Source organism: Tachypleus tridentatus, chromosome 11 (assembly GCF_004210375.1).
Source record: "Tachypleus tridentatus isolate NWPU-2018 chromosome 11, ASM421037v1, whole genome shotgun sequence".
In the NCBI taxonomy this organism is placed as follows: domain Eukaryota; kingdom Metazoa; phylum Arthropoda; class Merostomata; order Xiphosura; family Limulidae; genus Tachypleus; species Tachypleus tridentatus.
The window spans coordinates 79,814,064-79,822,998 of NC_134835.1; positions in this window are offsets into that span (position 1 = coordinate 79,814,064).

Genomic DNA, 8,935 nt, shown 5'->3' on the forward strand with positions numbered 1-8,935 from the left:
TAATAAGTAAAGTATACAAAAATAGCTATATTTTACTATTTAAGAAATCTTCATATCATAACTTCTAAGAATAGTTTAGGTTATAAAATTCATAAATAATATTCCATTGTGAAGTTTTTTGCTTAAATACAAACGAACAAACCAAGAATACACTTAACGACAAGTTAAGTGGAAGTAATTTATTTCAACAGGCTGATGAAACCAAAGGATAAACGTTTTCGTTTGGAACAAAACGAATGAGAATAGTCAGTGATGACGAGAAACCCACTTGTTGAGAAATTTATATGCAAAAACGGCTCGTTTGGGCTGAGAAAACACTTTACATAAAAGAGCGAACAACGTTTCGACCTTCTTCGGTCATCGTCAGGTTCACAAAGAAAGAGGTAACTGACCGGAAGCTGACCACATGTTTGAAAGGGGTTGTGTAACTGTGTGTCGAAATGTAGAGGGCGGTATTAGATGTTTGAATATATATTCAATATATATGTAACACACAGTTACACAACCCCTTTCAAACATGTGGTCAGCTTCCGGTCAGTTACCTCTTTCTTTGTGAACCTGACGATGACCGAAGAAGGTCGAAACGTTGTTCGCTCTTTTATGTAAAGTGTTTTCTCAGCCCAAACGAGCCGTTTTTGCATATAAAAATGAATGAGAATAGGTCTCCATGGAAACTACTTACTCTTAGCAACTGATTATTCCTGCTTAAACTAGTGTGAGAACAATTATTATTATGAGTATATTAATTCAATATATTTGAATATATATATTCAAACATCTAATACCGCCCTCTACATTTCGACACACAGTTACACAACCCCTTTCAAACATGTGGTCAGCTTCCGGTCAGTTACCTCTTTCTTTGTGAACCTGACGATGACCGAAGAAGGTCGAAACGTTGTTCGCTCTTTTATGTAAAGTGTTTTCAGCCCAAACGAGCCGTTTTTGCATATAAAAATGAATGAGAATAGGTCTCCATGGAAACTACTTACTCTTAGCAACTGATTATTCCTGCTTAAACTAGTGTGAGAACAATTATTATTATGAGTATATTAATTGTATACAACTTTTAGTGACATTAAAGCCCGATCTAAATGTAAACATATATAAGATACTTGTAACTTATAACGATAATACCGATAAAATTTTAGTTCGGTGTATTTCGTATCTTCTATCTTGAGGGTAATTTAAGCGGCAGATGATATAAAGATCCGGGTCAAAGACCCTAAAATTTAAGTATAGCAACTAAGCAGTACCACTCGCCGCCTGCACAGTTACTGTTAATCAAACTGATTGATTCGCATACTTATAAACTCCCTGCGGCTAAAACTGGGAACTCGTTCAGTGATACATATCATGACTTGAACCTTGGGCTCTTTGATTTAATTACAAAAATGCAGTCTTACTAGTAAATTTGTACCATATGTAAATAAAAATTAAACGGAACATACGGATACTGTCGTCTCTATGTTTTATTTTGTGACTCTTCACCTTAGAAGGTAAGTGAAACGCCGAAACGTCACCAATAAAACGCATTCGTAAAAAGAAGATAAGAGCATTGTATTTACTTACAATTTTTCACTTATACCTTTCAGTAATAAGTGTGTCAGAATCTGCTTCTACACTAACAGTGTTCTCTTTCAATGCGTTTTTATTAATGGAACTGATAGTGTTATTCGTGATATTAACCGTTTATTCAAGGAAAACTGCTTTGTTTAAACGTTTTAAACATCCATCATAGTGTTATCTTTTCTCCACGAGCAACAGCTGTGTCATATACTTTGTAATCTTGCAGCATTAACTAAACCGTTAAACTGTTTAATGTACCTCAAACCAGTGTTCAAGTTACTGTTCAAACATTAGACAAACTATTTGTTAAAATTAAAACGTTTAAAAGTCTCTCTTTAGTTCAGACAATTAACTTTGCTGAGTAAAAGTAAAAATTAAAGTTAAAATATAAACGTACTTATAGAATATCCTTTTGTTGGAAGAAAATTTCAAAAGTCATATGTTACACATAAGTCCTCTATTTCGTGCAGTATGTACTACATAGGGGTAAATCTGGTCGTAAATAACAAAACAAAATAAAAACGTTAAGTTTATACATAAAACACACTTGACATTCAAGATCTGTGTTCAGTGAGAGTTGCGTTCTGGAGCATGACTGTCAGTAACCCTTATCCTAGTTGCTGATGGAAAAGATAATTTTCAATTTCTTTGTTTCACATGCTATTTTGCCTGCAAGAAATTCGATTAATTGTCACTTAGTAAGCACACTTTTTGCATACTTTCAAAACAAGGAAAGTTAATGCTACTTAACTGCTTCTATGAGTCCAAACTGACAATACCGGAAAACACAATAACTGTGGCAAAACTGTATCTTAACTAAACATGTAGTAGACACTCACAGTTAGGACAGAAAGTGTTCGTACCACTGCGTCCCAAGTGGTTTTTTGCTCATAACTTAAAAAGTATCACGAGTAGGCTAATAGAAATATAATATATTATAAATATTATACTAACACACATCTACATAATTTTTTATGTAAATTAAACGACAAATAAACTGTTTATAAACAAATAACCAAAAAATAGGAGGAGCAGAAAGTGTTCGTACAGTTCAGAACGTGTGAAGAAACTGATATTCCCGTAAAAATGTTGTTTAGTTTGGTGAATAAACTACATTATACCATTGCAGAACCAGACACTGGGCTCATAATTATAGGAATTTAGCCAGCAAAAAATGTACTTCCGGCAATTTAGCATCATCTCTGACATTATCTGTTTGGTCATAATGGCAAACAGGAAACAACTGTCCAGTGATTTAAAAAAAAAACGAATTATCATAAAATACAAGTCTCGTGTGTCTCTTTCTGGTATTGCTACACAACTTAATGTACCAAAATCAACAGTTCAAAGCAAAATTGCCAAGTTTAAGCTTACAGGATCAACTGCTAACCTCTCTCGTTCCGGACGTCCCACCAAAAATTCCAGAGAGAACCAAGAGGTAGGTTCTCAGAGAAATTAGTAGGAACCCTCGTTTAACACGTAATGACATACAGAAACTGGTAAAGGAAACTGGGGTTGAAGTAAGCACCTCTACAGTTACGAACATGTTACGCTCTTCTGGGTTCAAAGCATGCCGTCCTCGTAGAACTCCATATTTAAAGTCTGTTCATTTAGAAGCATGAGTGAAGTATGCAAGAAAGCATGTAGATAAACCATTTACCTATTGGAAGAGTATTCTTTGGTCAGACGAGACTAAAATCGAGCTTTTCGGCCACAATGATGTTCGCTATATTTTCCGTAAGAAGTGGGAACGAAATCTTCCAAAGAACACCGTCCCTACAGTTAAACACGGAGGTAGCTCAATCATGCTGTGGGGTTTCTTCAGCTCTTCTGGTGTAGGCAGCCTTCACTGCGTCAACGGAATCATGAAAAAAGAAGAGTACGTTGATATATTAGGCACTTATATCAAGAATGATGCTCGGAACTTGCGGCTTGGGTGTCGTTGGATCTTCCAGCACGACAATGACCCTAAGCACACATCGAAATATGTGCAATCCTGGTTGCAGAGGAACCATATAAGCGTTCTGGAGTGGCCATCGCAGTCACTCGATCTCAACCCAATTGAAAACGTTTGGCACGAGTTGAAGACCAGTTGATTACAGGAATAGAATACAAAACAAAGTGAAAGTCTTAAAGTGAAGCATAAAATAGCCTTCACCATCGAAAATCATGAATATAAAAATATTCTCGACAGTGGCAATTTAAAATCAATATACGGTTTAACATAAGTTGCCCTTTTACCTCAGTCAGGGGATTGGGGTGGTCCTGTGTACTTTACTTTCATTTCCGCTGATGGTCCAATGTACATTGTTGGCTTAAGTATAGCAGTTTTCACTGCCAGAAATAGAACCAATGACATTAAGTGATAGCTGCCACTTGAGGGGATATTCCTGGTGTTCTTTATGTTTTGGAACTGGATTTTTTTTTAAGTGTTAATTTATTGGCTGTGGTTCTGTGTTTTTAGGTGCAATAACGTATTATCTAGTTATGATACTAGATACTCACACTGGAGGTATTCACATATAGCAAGGACACGTCATAACATTATTGACTTTACTCTTGGTTTCTTCACAGACTTATATATGAATTTCAACCACGACTAGCTATTGCACCTTCTGTTTAATCCTCGGCTCCAGCAGGTGCTGGGTCTTATGTTAGGGTCTACATTATGATGATTGGCCAAATCCATACTCTTTAGTGAATTTGCTGGTGTTGACTTTAGAAGCTCTAGAAACTAGAGGACTAAACTTATCATTTCTGTCTCCAGCACAATGAATTCTCATTCATTGGTTTAGATAACATAATCATGAAGCCAGATCCAGGCATTGAAAACATTCCTGGAAATTCTGAAGCATTATTAAAACCGACTAAAATTTTTCATCATTGATTCCATCCATGATTTCTGGGTAGAACAGCAACAAGAATAATATACTTTACCTGACAGGTTGAAAGATCAAGATAGTCAGAATGTTTCTACTTTTATCGTAAATAGGAAACGTTTTATTTGTTATGAATTTCCAACAAATTTACTCGAGAAGTATCTGTGCTAGTTGTCCCTAATTTAGCAATGATAGGCTAGAAGGAAGGCATGTAGTCCACACTTCCCATCATAAACTCCTGGACTACTATTTTACCAATGAATAGAGGGATTAACCATCACATATAACGTCCTCATGGCTGAAAGAGCAAATATGTTCAGCAGCAGGGATTCGAACCCGTGACACGCAGGTTGCGAAAAATCAAATACCCTAACGAGCAGGCCAAAGGAAAAGCCAGGATTCAAAATATTTAGTTAAAAATAATTTCAGTTAGTCAGAAAAACTCAGACAACAGTGTGGATTAAAACTGTAGAACTCTGGATTCAAAAACAAGATTATCTCAAAAAATTCCATCAGCATTGAAATATGAAAAACTTAAATTTTAAGTTAAACTTTGGTCACGCTCTCTGTATGCTGGTTTATATATGCTTATATTTAATCTGTCTGTAGAGGAAGACTGTATTTTCTATGGACATCTTGATCAATGCAAATATCCTTAGATCATGAGCCTGAACTGAACAAGCTGCTCTTGAAGTCGTCATTGCAGTCATGATGGTCCACATTCTTTCCACTATGATCTGAGTGATATGAAGACTTTAATGCTGTTACACAAAAACAGTGACTAAGTTAGTGCAGGAAACAATCTCTACGCTTCACAGAAATATGTTATTCTCAGCCTCAAGCAGTCGTGCAATTGGGTAGAGAGGGGACTTAGAGGCTTCATCCTCCTATATTTTTAGCCTTTTTATAAAATACGTTACCCTTATATACCATTGTCACTATGCACGCTTCTATTTTTAACTCTTATTAACACATAAACTTCCACTTTCCAAACTGTGTCTATGTTCTTGTTGGGAACAATTTAAATTTCAATGTGCTGTAATTGGCCTTAGATTGTTGTGAATGCTGAGAGGTTATTCAGAAAGGTGGATAATTAGGAAATGTTTCAATCTGATGATTAAAAATATTCCATAATAATCAAACAAAACCTGGGTGCACCAAGCTTGCATTTGTTATGTCACTTTCACTGGCTGCTGTTTATAAATTTTGTTCCTCAAAGATAGTTTCACCTTACTGTCCATCATCGTAAGATACAGATAAAACTGTTTTCCAGTATAAGACCTTTATTACCCATATATATTTGTATAGAATCTAATATCCGTCGATATTTCAAACCAAAATGTTTCTACAAGCATAAATTAAAAAAACAGCTCATTTTTTCTCCAAATATTATGCTAAGATCAGCAACATAGTTAATGTAGTAACTCTATCTGCAAGCAAACAGGTACTTTCTATCTGCTTGTATTTGTGTAGAAGTGTAAACGTTTTTTTCGTTTATTTAATTTTTGAGCAGTTTTAACATAAACACATGGTTCGAAATATAGATGATGTTCATTTGTTTTGGTTCTTTGCTCTCTTTAGCAAATACTTTTATCTTACCGAAGAAAATGTTGTGGTTTATTATGCTTAAGTGTTAGAAAGCTCAACGATTCTAATAATCTTTAGGGAGTGAGTGTAGGTCTTTATGTTACAGCCAACGAATGTGAGTGAAGAGCAGTCACAAAGTGATGTTATTCTCAGTTCAACCTTGTTTTTTTATCGTGACAAATAGCCACAGGTATATCTCGAGGGATAGAAATTTTACAATAGTGTAAAACAAAGGGTCCACTTGTTTCTTAATGTATGGATGCTGAATTTCATTTTTATGTGAGTGTAATAAAGATTATGCTCATTTTCTCAAACTTGTTCAGTTTTATTTTTTACATAGAAAACACAGTCGAATTTTCAGATTCAGAACAAACACATTTCGTGGTTGGCCCTACTATTATTAGCAGGTCTATCTTATAATTGTGTGAAAATACCACAAAGTTGCATTGCCATTTAATTTGTCTGTTTATAAACACAAAGCCATTTAATTTGAATGTTTATAAACACAAAGCCACTGGGCTCGGCTTTTAGTGGTGTGAGTGTATTGAGCCACTGGGAGTTGGAGGGGGTGTTTGTTTGTTTGTTTTTGAATTTCGCGCAAAGCTACACGAGGGCTATCTGCGCTACCCGTTCCTAATTTAGCAGTGTAAGACTGGAGGGAAGGCAACTGCTTATCACTACCCACCGCCAACCCTTTGGCTACTCTTTTATCAACGAAATGTGGGATTGATCGCACATTATAACGTCCCCACGGCTGAAAGGGCGCGCATGTTTGGTGTGATATGGATTCGAACCTACGATCTTCGGATTACGAGTCGAGTATCTTAACCACTTAGCCATGCCGGGTCGAGGGGGGGGTGAAGGCTACCATTTATACAAAACCAAAATAAACATTTGAACTACAATTCCAGAATCAGACAAATTACACATTTAAAGAAAATCCTAATATGTAAACCTTTTTCGAATTCAAACAAACAATTCATTTCATCAAGTAAAAGTCAACATTTATAAAATATTATTAATTATTACTTTGTGCTGAACTTTATTCGTATTGACAATCATTTTTCACTATTTACTTATATTAAATTGGAACTTGAAAGGACTTTCTTTGTTGTGCCAGCTCTGATGTCCACGTCTAATTTATCATTTTCTACAGCATTGTGTTTAATCCCACATATCTCTCCCACTTGGGATATACTTCTGTCTAACTAAATAGGATGACATTAAAGGTTAAGTATCAACTCTATGTCTTCCTAGTAGTGCTAAATGAAAAAAAGAATATCAGAATTCAACAGGAAAACTCACTTTATTTGCGTAGTTGAAAAACACATCTCGTGATCTTTGTTCGCCCTCACCACAATGGTCGGCTGTTACTTTTGCTCAACGTCATACTGGTCCAATAAAGAATATTACAGTGTCATTCCTTTTGAATCAGGATGCTGCATATAGTAATGATTTATCTGGCACAATGGACACAATCTACTGTAGAGAATAAAGAAAAAAAATAGAATAATCCAATCTTAACGAATTTATGGACCTCGTGTTGGCGTCGTTACAGCGAAAATTGTTAAAATTTCTGCATCACGAGAACAGGTAGAAAGCAATATGCCTTCACATCATACTACATACGTTAGCGCTTGTTTCATGTAAAAGGGGTGGGAACCATGTGGTTCCCTCTCAACTTTCTTCAAAGTAAGAGTATTTCAACCACAAAGGGTAACAAAAATTACTTTCAACATTTGCCACTAGGACGTTAGAGGTTTAGGACACATTACGGCTCTCGAAATATCTTGGTCTTAGAAAAAACAAGCAATAAAAAAGTTATACTTCTTTAAAAGGTTGTCGATCTCTGACACATAACATTTATAGAGGGAAAAAAACACATCAATTTGTAATAAAAAAAGTCTGTACGATATCCAGATATAGATTTATTTCTTTTGGATAGGAAGGTGTTCAAACCCAGGGTCAAAGTGGTATTAGTTTCTAGCCTTTGGCATAAGCAACCTTTCTTTGAGTTAAATGATTAGTACATGTTTAAGTTTTTTCGACAATCATTTAAGAATAATGGCATACTACATGTAGAACATTTGCACAAAAATTTAAAGACATTTACTTGACTGTGTTTGACAAAACATAAATTCTAAACTAATAATAAAAGTGTGAAATTCATGACTATTTTGGTCATTACAACGCTACTAACACATGGTCGATTGATGAAGGTTACAACATTGTCTCATTCAACTACTTTAGCTAACCCCAAATTACGCTATATCTTCATGGAATAGTAAACATTCATTACAACTGACAAATATATCCAAGTAAACATTATTTGAGCTGTTATTCCTAACAATTCAAAGATATATTATATGTGTGTGTGTGTTTTCTTATAGCAAAGCCACATTTGAGCTATCTGCTGAGTTTTATTATGTGGGAAAACAAGTTCCATCTTAATGGAGACTATTATGATTTATAATGCAAATTCATGATATACTTAAGATGATTATAAAATATTTAGAATGAAAAGCTGGTAAATTATAAATAAACAAATTCAGTTGGCCATAGCAATTGCATTAGAGACAATTCTGCATTAGTATTTGATTATCATTAAACAGAATATAGAATTCTCTGGTTACTCATTTTTCTGTTTAGATAGTATGATGTTTTTGCTCTCAGTGTTTAACTTTCAGTAAACACGATAACACTGCCTGGCTTAGGATTCATCTCCCAAAAATATTAGTTAGCCTGTTTTAAATTTCTTTTTCTTTTTTCTTTCTTTTAAATTCATTTATCTATACATACACAATTTTAATATTTGTTTCTGTATATTAGTTAATATTTTGAGATACATTTCCTTATATATATATACATAAATGTATCACAAAATGCATTTCTTTACAATA